This window comes from Ostrea edulis, chromosome 5 (assembly GCF_947568905.1).
Source record: "Ostrea edulis chromosome 5, xbOstEdul1.1, whole genome shotgun sequence".
Taxonomy (NCBI): Eukaryota; Metazoa; Mollusca; class Bivalvia; order Ostreida; family Ostreidae; genus Ostrea; species Ostrea edulis.
The window spans coordinates 67,690,495-67,705,515 of NC_079168.1; the positions used below are offsets into that span (position 1 = coordinate 67,690,495).

The 15,021-nt window shown below is 37.5% G+C and overlaps 1 long non-coding RNA gene across 5 annotated transcripts; it reads right to left on the reverse strand.

Moving 5' to 3' along the window:
- Positions 1 to 6,368: 6,368 nt before the first annotated feature.
- LOC130054710 (uncharacterized) lies at positions 6,369 to 13,675 on the reverse strand. 5 transcript variants are annotated; one of them, XR_008803023.1, is made up of 4 exons: positions 13,634 to 13,675; positions 8,752 to 8,880; positions 7,807 to 7,949; positions 6,369 to 7,419 (listed from the first exon to the last, which is right to left on the reverse strand). It is a non-coding gene; the product is annotated as an uncharacterized LOC130054710 (long non-coding RNA). The 5 variants fall into 5 exon arrangements; XR_008803021.1 differs by having other exon boundaries at positions 7,233 to 7,419; positions 7,807 to 7,955; positions 13,634 to 13,672; XR_008803022.1 differs by lacking the exon at positions 13,634 to 13,675 and adding an exon at positions 11,637 to 12,052 and having other exon boundaries at positions 7,233 to 7,419; positions 7,807 to 7,955.
- Between the last annotated feature and the right edge of the window lie 1,346 nt (positions 13,676 to 15,021).

The following is a 15,021-nucleotide window of genomic DNA, read 5'->3' on the forward strand; positions in this document are numbered from 1 at the left end:
ACAATTCATTAAAAATCAGTTTACAGAATTGATGCCGAATAACGCAGTCAGAAATGTTCTATGTTACCCATCTCGTCTGCCGACACCAGAAAAACACCACCCTACGCGGCATTTTCGAAAATAAATTACCCGCAAACAAGACTACCCTCAAATCCATGTGTTTTTCACATGTGTGTAAACAGCCGGAGTACACCTCAGGAAGTAGCCTCAACTACCAACAGCAAATAGTTCCTTTGTATACATTTGGTTATTTCTACAAATTACACAAAATTTCCTAATCAGGGGTGCAAAAATTAAGAGAAAAGAAGAAGAGGAAATGATTGGACAATTACCGGTGTGATACCTGAACGTAGACAGATTAAGTGCAAGTGCCTGACACTTCCGAGTTGCCCAATAGTTATTTCCCTTTGTAGAACTCTTACGCACAGTGAGACGCAAAACATACTGTCGTACACACGCAGTGGGTGCAAATGAAATATTGCCTAAACGCTGATTATCAGACATCCTGCAACCACCCCACAATATTGGGTAAGTTTATTAGTATTTGATAATAAAATAGCTCAAACATAATAAAATATCACTCGCGCAGAAGAGGAAATAAAAAATAAGTTTATATTTAATCTAATGGCCTAATTCAATCAAATATTATTCTTGATATGGTCAGTTTAATGTATACCAACAGCTGATATAAACAGACTTTACACTTTCATTACTTTTATTCGTATTAACATAGCTAGTCTATAGTAAGTGTATACATCTTGTACCCACCCAAGCGTTCAACAGAACACTGAACGTACCTCTATCACAGAAGAGCTGATATCTCGACAATCTCTACCCAGAGTTGAGAGCAAGGAACGACGACTCTTGGTAGAGATCGATATCTCGGAATTTGCGCTGCCTTCATTTCTCAATATTTACATTTGCAACTGTTTTCTCCTACATAAGACTATTACGAGCAATAAGTATTCATCCCTGCATAAATCCACTACGGGGTCAACAGATTGTGCGTATGAACATTTGTTAAAAGTAGGTAACAGGTACTACTTTTACTAAGGCAATACACATCTAGCAATCGCTCTCACTTACTACAGAAATCTATCAATAGATGAAATCAACATCACAAAATGTATTTACGGTTTTATTTGTATTCCAAGCAATGGACTTTCATCCATAATTGATAAAAGCATTTCTGTAAACAATATTTTACAATTGTATGTCTAAAATTTCGTCTGCTACAACTTCACCCTGGTCATCGGTGATGCAGAAATGTACCTACTGCTAGACGATGACATTAGTCTTTAGCGAAAAGGTCATTCACAGGATGTATGGCCGACAAGTCGTCAAAGTGCATTAAGACCTACGCACCACACTGCCTCCATGCCACAGCTCAGTCATAGGTGAAAAAAACTGATTGATGTCGGTTTCCAAGTTTAAGTCGGGACATCGGAGCGAGGCGTCGTTAAAAACCTATTACAGAAATTTATCGAGTCAAAAGAAGCGTTCAGTAAGCTCATGTTTGTCAACAATTACATATCTAAATCCAAACCGTCCCTTACTTACCTTCGTGCAGTTCCACATTCTCTGCGATGTTCAGTTCTTTCTGGAGATTCATCTGAGCTGCGTCCTCTGTCCTGTCTATAAATGATATGCCTACACCTGACGACTGCCGCCCTGTTCTTCATGTACCTCCATCTTAGTCTTCTGTTAACTCCGTAATATCCACAGAATATCTTTCAAAGTCAGTCTTCAACGTCTTCACTTTTCAAAAGTGAAAGAGCATCACAGCTGTAAGTGTAACATTGCGCATCCCCGTTTAAATCATAATTCCCCCACCCCCTAAAATTAGACATGTGGAAGAGTTTTCCATTATATACCCCCGAGTTAATGTATAAGTATAAGTTGACATACTTGCTTTCTAGCGTCGTAATAATTAAAACAGTTTTTCATTTTATGGAACTTTGTTTTGTGTTGTCGTCATTTTGAACATCTATGACGTTTCGTTGTGGAACTCAAGAATTTGAAATGTATTTATCGGGATATAAATACGGGTGGGTACATGATCAAATTTGATCACGTGACCAACCCATATTTATATCCCGATAAATATTTTAAAATGATACCTTATTTCTTAACTAAAACAAGACCGGTGAAGGACTTCAAATTTAGGCCTATGCTCGGTGCTTACGGCCATTGACCAGTGAGGAGTTTTTAGCGTGTCACGCTTACTGCGACACGGGACGTCCGTTTTTAAGGTCCTCTCCGAGGACGCGTGACATCCACACCTGATGCCGAGCGTTTGACGATGGAACTGTGACTACCGGTTTTAACGTCTTAGGTCTGTCGCGGGCGGGATTCGAACCCCGGCAATGCGGATTGAAAAGCCGCACACGGATGGGAACATTTTTTCAGCACGGACTCCCTTGAAAACATTGGATTGAAATTCCAATTTCTAAATTGATTGTCAATCCACTTAGTTTCACTCTTATAGTATTAATGAATGGTAATATTAAAATTTGGTAAAACGTATTCAAAACAAAAGTGTGAGATCTAGAAGATATTACCAAGGGGAACATAATTATTAATTCAATTTTAATAATCCATCTAGTTGATCATAAACAATGAGAGGGTAATAGGCCCGCGAAAACTGCAGTTCCTGATTTCAATCAACATTTAGCTTTCACTTCTGGCGCAAAATACTAATGCAAGATGAGCCTTTTAAAAATATAATTCAACCACGCATGACCACAGGCACCTGAAGTATGGATATCACTAACGTTTGATAATTTTTTTGTAGCAATAATTTCTCTGAAATGTGTGAATTCCCTGTCTATCTCATCCTTCTTTCGATTTATGTAATCGTTTCACGCTTTTAGTAAGCTTTAGAGATTGGCCTTGTGCCGGTATAATAAAATACACGAGGTATGAAACAAAAATTTGTAAACAAACAGGGGGTCCCCGTTTCGGAACACATTTTCCAAGTAATTACAGCGTTACCCAAGGAATTTTGGTGAGCGGCAGGTCAGGGAGATATCATACTACAAGTCTCTTCAACTCAAAACCCATCTCATCTCTTATTTGTCACAATCTTCCACTGGCAGTCAAAAAGGAGGTCACAGAGTACGAATTTATAACGTGTCGTGTGATTGGTCCGCGAATAATTCCGAGACCATTCGGATGATCCCGAGACATTCTCTACCCAGAGTTCCGTGTGCTCCTCGATCCCGAGACTAAACAATGTCTTTGTGAACCAATCACACGGCGCGTACAACAAATTCGTACTCTTTGACATCCTTTTTGACTGCCAGTGGAAGAGAAGGAGCCTTGTCCGATCACACTTCGCCACGAGTTACGTCCCTTTGTGGGTTCAGCCAAAGGTCAATCGGTGAAAAACCAAGTTTTCCTTCTATACCTTACCAAATGCAAGACGTTGTTACTTTGAATTTTAGCTAATTATTAGATTTTCAAACAAGTTAATGGGTTGCCCCAATCTGGGGCATTATTGTAGTTGACTGCAATTGATGGAAAAAATAACAGATGTCAAAGCTACAGATAAGAAAATTACAAAGGCCAACGTAGGGAAACAAGAATTTTAACCGGGAGATGACGGACAAGGGACGTAATTTGAACGAAGTGTTGAGTTGAAGAGATTTGTAGTATGACATTTCCCTGACCTGTCGCTCGCCAAAATTCCTTAGGTAACACTGTAATTACTTGGAAAATGTGCCCCGAAACGGGGATCCCCTGTTTGTTTACAAATTGTTTCTTACCTTGTGTATTTTATTATACCGGCAGAAGGTGAATCTCTAAAGCTTACATAAAGCGTGAAACGATTACATAAATCGAAAGAGGGATGAGATAGACAGGGAATTCACATATTTCAGAGAAATTATTGCTGCAAAAAAATATCAAAATGGAGGTGGTGGTAGTAATATCCATACTTCAGGTAGTCTAGGTCACCTACACATTTGTCAAAGCAGTGTTCTACAAGTGGGGAGTCAAACGGCTTGCGTGACCTAGGCTATACTTCAGGTGCTTGTGTGCATGACCCCTATACTCATTAAAGCATATTTGTAAGTTAAAGTAATTCCACCCTCCTGTGATGTCATCAGATTTTGCAAAATCAATGATGCATTATAGGAACATAGATTTTGTTGGTGTCTTTTCCGATAGGTATTGTAAAAAAAATTGTTAAAAATAAAATATTTCTAAAGTATAAATTATAGATGGATGATACGTTTTGAAATATTGAATCCAAGGGCAATAACTCTGTTTTATTGATTTTTCTATCAAATCTATTATGTATGGTGTCCGGATAGGGCCATTTGCAAAAGCGTGACTGCGCGTTAGTCACAACACGCCGTCACGCCAACAAGCAACACGCCTTCGCGCTCTCACGCCAACAAGCAACGCGCCTTCGCGCAGACAAACAACGCGCCTTCGCGCTCTCACGACAACAAGCAACTCGCATACAAGCAACGCTCCATCGCGCCAACAAGCAACACGGCGCGAAGGCGTATTGCTTATTGGCGTGACGGTGCGAAGGCGTATTGCTTATTGGCGTGACGGCGCGAAGGTGTGTTGCTTGTTGGCGTGAGAGCGCGAAGGCGCGTTGATTGTTGTCGTGAGAGCGCGAAGGCGCGTTGCTTGTCTGCGCGAAGACGCGTTGTTTGTTGGCGTGAGAGCACGAAGGCGCGTTGTTTGTCTGCGCGAAGGTGCGTTGTTTGTTGGCGTGAGAGCGCGAAGGCGCGTTGCTTGTTGGCGTGACGGCGCGTTGTGGCTAACGCGCAGTCAAGCTTTTGCAAATTGCCCTATCCGGACACCATAATTATGCGATAGATTTCCTTTATATTCTACAGACATTTTGAATATTTTTGTGAAAATGCAGTTTCATAAAAATTGTTATGAATGCTATTATATCCGAATCGTCATAACCAGTTTGTGAAAATTGCAATTTTCTGACGGTGATATATGATTTTGTTTATGTATGTCTCGCATCTTAAAAAGTGTGATGACCTATGTATTTTATTTGATAATTTGTCAGTTTTAACTCTAATGAATGGATATACATACACTTTTTAAACTTGTATCAGATAAAACTGCGAGTATGGAGTTACCTTAACATTTCAAGAAAACGGTGTACATGTATGTGTATATGGAACTCGATTTACGAAGAAAGCTGTTCTCATTTCTCTTGCATTTACGCATACTTCATTGCTATCGCCAAAACGTTAATTACTAGCAGCGCTTTCGTCGTTGTGAAAAAGACTGCGTTAACAGTACGACATAAATGAGTTCGCAAAATGGCCGACCGTCACGTCAACCGCAATAACACCTGTAATATTCTAAGCGCCTGTTTTGAATCAATAACAGACAATTCACATACCAAATGGAGTTAGTACTTTGTAATATGACCTCGGGTACGTAACACACAGCGAATTCTCCTTGGTAGAGTGTTATAAGGACTCCGAATATAATGTAAAGGGAGGCCACTCCAAATATCACGGACAACTCTCCAGGTCATTGGCATTTCGGATCTCATTTGTCCGTCTCTGAACCCGAAGTAACACTTTCTAGACATTTTCAATAATGTTAATGTCTGGACTCTGGGGGCCATGGAAGAGTACTGATATCATATTGCCCTGCTTCCACTGATTAGCGCGCAAAGATACGTGACAAGGAGCACTGTGCTCTTGAAAGATCCAGCGGCGATTTGTAAAGTGTCGTGCAACAACTGGCCAGAGACATTCATCAAGAACTTCAATATATTTATCACTGTTCATGTTACCATTCACAGCTTTTAAAGTTCCAACACCATAGTAAGATATACAACCCCAAAACATAACAAAAGCTCCATATTGCCTCTCTCTGTCACTGCGTAGTCCTAAACATTCGGGGCGTAATCTTTCCAAACATAAATTTCATTATCCCAACCAAGTTCAGTTTTAGTCTCATCACTGAAAATGATGGAAGACCAGTGGTTATCAATTGTCCAGTGTAATTTTTGCCGACAAAATCTAGTCCTTTTCTCCCGATTCACGCGTGATATTGTTGTTTTCTTGGCAACTACACACCGTTTAGAGCCGTTTTCGAATAATCGTCTACTCACAGTTCGGGTTGAAATTTCTGAACTGTTCTGTTACCGGGAACACTTTTTTTATTCAGGATAACAACGAGTGTATCTTGTATCTCATTCTGTAATACGCAGGACGCATGCTGAGAGTTTACAACGTCGGCCATTTCTGTCTTACTACTGTACATTGTATAGATAAGTTTATTCCAATTTTGGGCCTAGAGGGCATAACAGTAAGACAGCGTATAAAGAAGGAAAATATATATATTTTTTTAATGTACAACATTAACTACAGATTACATATATAAAATACATTCAATCCAAAGAAAACCACCCCACAAAATAAAATTTCAACGCAAGCGCAAAAATCCTCAGTCCGTGCTGAAAAATGTTCCCACCCGGTAGATCGTCTATAGTGACGTCAATTGTTTTTGAATCGCTTTGGGCCCTCAATCATAGTATTTTGAGAATTTGCTTTTCTGGGGTTAACACCCCACTCCCACTTTTTCAATCAGCTTTTTAAATAATTGAAAAACGCGCCTACGTCACCAATACCAGGGAAAGGATCTTCTATCTCACTATCGAAAATTTGTAGGTCAACTTCTTCCAAGTATCCAAGTTCTCGGGATTTTTCTTCCATTTTTGATTTTACTGTAAAATCTCCATATTTAGCAGACGTTTGCGTCATTTTTCAAATTAGAGTGATCTCCCTTTTCTTATTTGTACAGTAATGAACATCATGGTTTAGTTTTGATGTCAAAATTAGATTAATTGAGAAATGAATTTAAAAAAGAGTTCTACATTTAGGTTAGAACCAAAGTAGGAGTGTCATGAATGGGGAATTAATTGAATTATTGAAGGATACCAATTTTTCTCGAGGCCCGAATGACATGCAAAAATAGTTCCATTTTCAACTCCTCAAAGAATGGAATTTTGGCTTCTGCTTATATGAATGATAGAAGCTTTGACCAGACTGAGTGAGGAATGGGAGGTGGAGTTCAGGAAGGGGAAAATCAACTTTAATCTACTTCATCCTGATCAAAGATCTTTTGACCTGACCAGCTCCATGCAGCAGGTAAAGCTACTGAAAGAATTGTTTCCAAAATTGGTATCCATTGTTTGAATTTCAACCAGCATCATTGACATAAAAAAGTCAATACAATGATTATTAAATGTCGCTTAACAACTATTTAATGACAAACACTTTTAATCATTTAAAGTGCAAAACATATGCACACAAAATTGATAATTCATGGATTTTCATGTTTTAGACATGGCTCAGATGTGGAATATCCCCGACGAAGCTCCTGACATGGAAAGTGAGGTGGAAATTGGTGCGACTTAGAATCCTGTGAGAAAAAAATGAAAGTTCTGGTCTTATTTGAAGAACAGTCAGATTTTGATGAACAAGACTGCTTGATTTCTGAACAAATATATTTATTTACAATCTAAAAATAACTTAAATTGGGGAAAAAATGAAACCAAGAGGACATTTTCCTTTAAATAGGTTCCAACCGACACTCCTAAACATGCATCATAGTTACTTTATCTGCATCCTAAAATCTCGAGCCTAACATTTTATATTTTGAACAGTATGATAGTTATGTATAAATCCTACTACATGTAATGTATGAAACTTTTCTATTTATTTTTGCCCCAAAAAGGAAAAAAACTTCATGACAATGTTACTAGCTTAAACACACACACCAAAGCGTTCAGCATTTGCATTAACATACAATTCAACATTCAGTCTCATTAATGTGGCCAGAAACTGATCTATAGGCTCCAATAACATCAGACGTTTAGGTCGGGCCCTCTCACCAGGGTAGCAGAAGTACCTCTCCAGTACACCATTCTTTCACACTTGGGCGCCAGGTAGCTGCAGCTACAAATTCAACAAGATATGTTTCAGAAACGTGTATGTTCCACATGATGCAGAATTGATCAGGGTTATGTATCATTTATTAATAGCAGTGCCAAAACAATTTGATATATTGAGCGGACAATGTCTTCCTATGCCCAGAGTGGATTGACCTTTAACCATGTGACCTCAATATCAAAAGGGTTATCTACTCTTTAAGATGTACCACTTTACAAAGTTTGATGTTTATCGAGCAAAGGGTTCTTGAGATATTGAGTGGATAAGACTTGGTCTACAGACCGATCGACCCACAGACAGACCGACAAATGAAAAACAAAATGTCCCCTCTTCAAAAGGGAACACAACAAGTTGTATAGATGTAAATGGACATGATATAAAAATTTAAAATGATTACAGTTTATTACAATAAATGTAAGAGCCGTACATGAATATGATAATAATGAATTTCTAAATATTCTTTAAACAGTGTAGCTGATTGACTAAAACGATATACAAATTCACCTGGTTTTGGGGGTAGTTTATACATCATACGGTAAAAGTTGTAGATAAAGTGTGTGTATTGCATTTTATGAAAACTAAAGTAATACAAGTTTTAAAAGGTGAATTTCTTTTGCTTCAATTTTAAATTAATAATTTCCTTGAATTACTGTATTATGATAAACAAAAGTGCAGAATCATTATTATAATTAGCCTCTAATTTGAATCACGATATTTTTTAAATAGATGCATATCTGTATTACGCATTAAATTAAATATTTTTTTATAAATTGATTAGTTTCTTTTATGATATCCTTTTTACCTTTTTGAATATGTCCTCTAGTTGCTCGGTTCTGCCTTTCTGCATCAACAGACATCTCCTTATGAGAACATGGTGGGAAAATAATTCTCATTCTAGGATCGAATCATCACTGTGCCAACCACAAAGTGCCTAAAACACAAATATAGGAATGTTTATTGGGTACAAATCCATCCAGTTCAGTGCCCTCAACCAAATTGGTTAATTAATGTCCACAGAATATCTTTCAAAGTCGGTCTTCAACTTTCAAAAGTGAAAGGGCACATTTCACAGTACGTTTTTAATCAGGGTTTTTTCCAAAATTACCAATTCAGACATAAGGAAGAGTTTTCAATTACATACTCCTGAGTTAATGTACATGTATATGTCTTGATTGATATACTTGATTTTCAGCGGTTTTTTTTTAATATTCAAAGCACTACTTCATTTGATGGAACTTTGTTTTGTGTTTTTGTCATTTTGAACGAAGCTTGTAAAGGTCAACAATGTAAAATGTATGGAAACGTGTTAACACAATTCAGCAATGATTATCGATTAAAAATGTAAATATAAGTAATAAAGTATAATTCTAAAATATCTATCGGGATATGAATACGGATTGCTACGTGAGCAAATTTTCCATAAAACTCTTCGGGCTTCATCGAATTTGATTACGTGACCAATCCGTATCTATATTCCGATACATATTTTAAAATAATACCTTATTTCTTAAATGAAAGGTGAAGATAACGAACAGTGATCAATCTCATAACTCATATAAACAATAAAAGATAGATAGTTGGGCAAACACGAACTCCTGGACACACCAGAGGTGGGATCAGGTGCCTAGGAGGAATAAGTATCCCCTGTCGACCGGTCACACCCGCCGTGAGCCCTATATCCTGATCAGGTAAACGGAGTTATCCGCAATCAAAATCAGTGGTCAAACAATCGGTATGAAACACGTCAGACAGTATTTGACCCAATGATATGTTATATTGGCAAACTAGATCGTTATAACGACCATAGAATTTGCGAAATGCTGACACAATCGAGACTGTTGAAACCCCTGTACTATCAACTTGTCAGTAGCTTGCCTCGATTTAAAAACTGACCATACGCAGAACAAACTCTTGCGTATCGAATCAGTTGAGAGATATATACACCATATGCAGGTGGTAATGAAATATTGCTACATAAATTTGTTGACGATGGAGAAGCTGAAATCATCCCGTTTGTCATACAGTTGGGTTGTCGGTTTGCCGTTAATGTCTACTTTTAATCAAATATCTAAGTATGAAGCAAAAGTGTACAACTCTGTGGTGTCTTTTATTTCGAGCTCACAGGGATATATCGAATCGACATATGAATGAAAGTTATTATTGTTGATAGACAAAACGTCGTCGATATATATAAATGTCGAATTGAAGGCCACAGCAAGAGTATTTTTTCTTCCCACGTAGAAGTTTTTGAATAAATTCTGCTTCATATGAATATAAAAACAGGTCAGCTAATAAAGGAACACAATACGTCCCCATGGGAATTCCAACAGACTATTGTAAGACCTGGTCACCAAAGACCACGAAGATATTGTCAATGAAAAACTCTAGCATATTTTTTATTTCAACTTCAGAGTACTTGTGCGTTGGATCAGATTGGTGTTTAACAAAGTAATCTTTCTTTTTTTTTTAATGACTGGTCACTAAATATGAATATTTCTTTTTTCCATTTTTGTTGAAGAAGCAACTGTCTATGATGTCAAAAAGTCTAGTATTAATTTATCGTGAGGAATGGTCGTGTTAAGTGTTGAAAAGTCATAGGTTTTGATGTTATTGATTTGGGAAAAGTTTTGCGATTTCAAGGATGTTGTCTCAGTGTGTGTCCAATAAATTTCCATCCTGCTACTTCCCCATTAGTCTCATTTTTGTTCTTTGTAGCAGGTATTCATTTCTCACCCGATCTTCCCATTTTATCTTCATTATCCTTCTTATGCATTTGTTCTGGAATGTGTCTATCATCTTGTTGTCTCCTTTGTTCATCTTCCATGTTTCGCATCCGTATAAAAGTACTGGAAGTACAAGTGTTTTGTGTAATTTAAATTTGGTTTTCCTTTTAATCTTATTGCTGGTCCAAATTTTCTTTAGCCTGGTAAAAGTGTTTCTTGCTTTAGAAATCCTGTTTTTAATATCTCCCACCCCCACCCCCTCCTTCTGGTGTTACTGTAGCTCCTAAGTATGTAAATGAGTCTACTTCTCCTTTGATGCATATTTTCTTTTCTTTTATTTTTACCATTTATTCGCATCACTTTTGTTTTCCCGATATCAAGTTTGAGCCCCATTATCTCTGCTTCTTCTACCATATCTGTTATTTTGTTCAAGATAATAAAGCAACATCATCCACAAAATCTAAGTGATCCAATTTGTTGTAAAATTCCATCTTATTCCCTTCTCTCCGTTCTTTGTTGATCTCTTCATTATCCAGCCCTTCGCTATTAGAAATAAAAACCCAGATATGTTGCAGCCTTGTTTCACTCCTGGATTCAAGTCAAACCATGCTAATGTTTCCGCTTCATCTATCACAGAACATTGGAAACCTGTATAAAACACTTTAATGATTCTGGTCAACTTTTCTGGGATTCCATATGTCTTCATAATTTTCCATAAGCTGTCTCTATGGATGGAATCAAGAGGTTTTTTTTTAAGTCAATGAAATTCATGTATAATGTGCTATGCCATTCATTTGTTTGTTCTATGATATATCTCAATATAAAAATCTGTTCAGTTGCACTTCGAAAGCGGGTTTGTTCTTTCCGTAGCAGTGAATCAATCCCCTCTCTCATCCTATCAATGATGATTTTTCCCAGGACTTTGCCCACTATAGGTAGTAAAGTTACCCCCTCCAATTCTTACCTTTCTTCACATTTCCTTTCTTTGGTAACTTTATGATAAGTCCCTTCTTCCATGTTTTAGGTATTTTTTCTTTATTCCATATGGGTGTAGACATCTCGTGCTATCGAGCCAGAGTAGGACTGTTTTTCTTCATCAAGCTCAAATCAAAAACCATATTGAGCTTTTTAGAGGTCACTTGTATAAACATTCTTCTGGGTCATGGTAAAAATTCATTACCACTTGTAATTCTTATGTTAACCACGCTCAATTATATCAATACCATTATGGCGATATGAATGGTAACTCAATGCCCCATCCCTTAAAAGCTTATTCAAATAATTATATAGTTTGTAGGCATAAGCAAAGCACAGACAAGCCACCGGTAAACTCGCTATACTCGCACTTGATAACTACTCTTCATCATCTGCTCTCAGGGGATATTGAAATAAACCCGGGTCCTACTCCCGAACAATCCTACTCTTCCAGTGCAGAGCGTTTCTAATACTACTACCCTACCCACGAATGGTATATCCTTTGTACACCTAAATGTTCAAAGTCTTCTACCCAAACTACCCGAGCTCGAATTAAACAATCATAGCATACTGTCATTTACTGAAACCTGACTCTCTCATGAGCTCATTATCTCTGATATGCATCTAGCCAATATTCAACCACTGTTAAAACACAACACCGGGAGGGGGAGTAGCGTAAGAACAACTTATACTCTAAGCGACGATCCGAACTTCAAATAGCAACATCGAATGTGTATGGATTGAACGCCTCATCAAAGGCATCATGTATTTGCATGGCACATTCTATAGGCCACCCAATTCACCGGCCTCAGTACGGGGTGACATTGAATACTCTATCGAACTCGCTTTTAATACCAATATAAAAATATTATTCATAATTACAGGCGATTTCATTGCAAACCTCAGCTATAATGCAAACTCTTTACGACTTAACGAATTATAACGACGTTTGTTAAGTTGCCTGTTGTACTGGTTTGAAGTTATTTAACAAACAAAAAACAAAGGGTTACTCTTAAAGATACTGTATCTAGTTGGAGTCAAATAAAAGCAGGCGTACCTCAGGGTTCTATACTTGGCCCACTACTCTTTCTGATATACATCAATGACATTGTCAACGATATCCGATCTAACACACGCCTGTTTGCAGATGATACTACTCTATTCATAGTTGTAGATGATCCCATTCGCTCTAGCAATATGCTTAACTAGCCTCAGTCTATATATATATATATATATATATATATATATATATATATATATGAAAGGGGTATGACCTTTTTTGAAGGATTTTGAACCCTCCTTACCCAATGATGCTTTGTGACAAGTTTGGTTGAAATTTACCCATTGGTTTGTGGACGAAAAGTCAAAATGCGTAAAGTTTACGGACAAACGGTACGACCAAAGTACAACAGTTGACCAGGAAAGCTCACTTGACTTTATAGTTCAGGTGAGCTAAACAGTATGTGTCCTTTCCGGCTTGGAACTCAAGAGAACCATGCGGCTTGCTCGGGACCCCACTGTGAGGGGTTCTAATTTATTTAAGTTTTGTCCTGTATATTTTTCTCCCCTTTGGAGAAGGCCTCACACTTTGTTCTAACAAACTTAGATTCCGTTTATGTAATCATGCCTTTTGACAGGCTGGTCTCTGATAAACACAACATGTAGGGCAGACACACATTAGACAAGCTACAATTTCTCGTAATTCATTCTAAAAAAAAAATTCTATATCGTTCTGAGGACACTTTAAATTGTTCTATCGATTTAAGGAAAACGTTCTACCAATTTTTCAAACAGTTCTATCGATTTTCTAAACAGTTTTAACGATTTTCTAAACAGTTCTAACGATTTTCTAAATCGTTTTTAATGTTTAAGTAAGTCGTTCTATCGGTAATCTAAATCGTTGTAATGATTTCCTAATTTAATTTGAATTTTGTTTAATTTAAATTCTGTTCTACTGGGTATGTTTAAAGTGTATAGAAATCTCACCTTTTAGTATACGGACATCTCACCTGCCTAGTTAGAAGTGTCGAACGTGCAATATACCAGTAGAATGTGAACGATAATGCACGTCAATGCAGACGCGCGCTGGGACACAGGGTGTTATTTTAATGACGTCTTTGGAATTTCTAACTCTGCACTAGTCCACATTAGAGGCAATGTCTATGCAACTTGGAACCTTGAAATCTTCAGTTTCATTATTAGAAAATTTTCGACTTTGATCTTGGAATTTCTAAGTTTAATCTTCTAATTTTTTAAATCATCTTTAAAGTCAAGTCTCAAATTTGATCTCGGAATTTCCAGTTATCTTAAACATCGTACTTACACAGGAATATGTTCCATACCACGGAAGAGGGGGGGGGGGGGGTGACGGTAGACTGTAATCACGACATATCCCCCATGGATATCTTGCATGTAGCGTTCATTATATAAGGGTAACACGGGGTAGTAACGTACAATCCGCGTCTAGTGCCAGTCTCCATTTCACATCAATGGTACATCCCAGTTCCATAAAAAAAAAAAAACCATGAGAGTTGCTAGAAGTTTCCAAATCTGTCCTGTGACTACACGATTTAGTTAACTTTTGCTTTGTCATTACATGAATGAATTGTAAATTGTAATGGAGAGGCGCAATAAATTAAAGTGATGGGAAACACGCGTCGGTGATTTCAAAATTCGATTCATTGTTTATAGTGGGCTTGTGACAAAGAGCTTTCAGCTGTAATGAATTTTTCTTTATCCTCTTCAACTTTAATTACGACTTCTTCTCCTTTTTTTAAAATCCTTTGAATGAAATAAATAAAATGATAAATCATCGTGGCCATTTTCCTTGTATCCACGAAATGAAATACACCTGGTGTCACTTCATGAAACAACCTTTCCCCATCTTTTTGAACCAAGACTTTCTCTTTCTCTTTCCTTTTATCCAGAGAAATGTACAATATATGATTAAAATCTGGAGATTACCATGAGCTTTATCAAGCACTCATGTACATTACATGAATGCTGGGGAACGTTGGGTTCATACTGTTTAAAGCGATCCATATCTTTGGTTATTTTTTATCCTGGAGGAGGGGGGGGGGGGGCTTAAAACATAATAATTGCATCTCTCGTCATTTATGTTTCCTGACTGTTAATAGGACCCAAAATTTTCTACTCGTATCACCGTATTTTCTGCGTTAACCTCTTCTCCATCGTTGTAGTTTTTTTTTCCCTTGGTTACGTGCTTTTCTTTTCGTGCATCTGCATTCATCAGTGGCGGATTTAAGAGGGCGCACCCCCCCCCCCCCCCCCCCCCCCCAAGTTTCAAATTGAAGGTAAATCGCGGTATATTGTTTAGAAAAATGTACTAAACAATAAAAGAGGCAATAATTTCT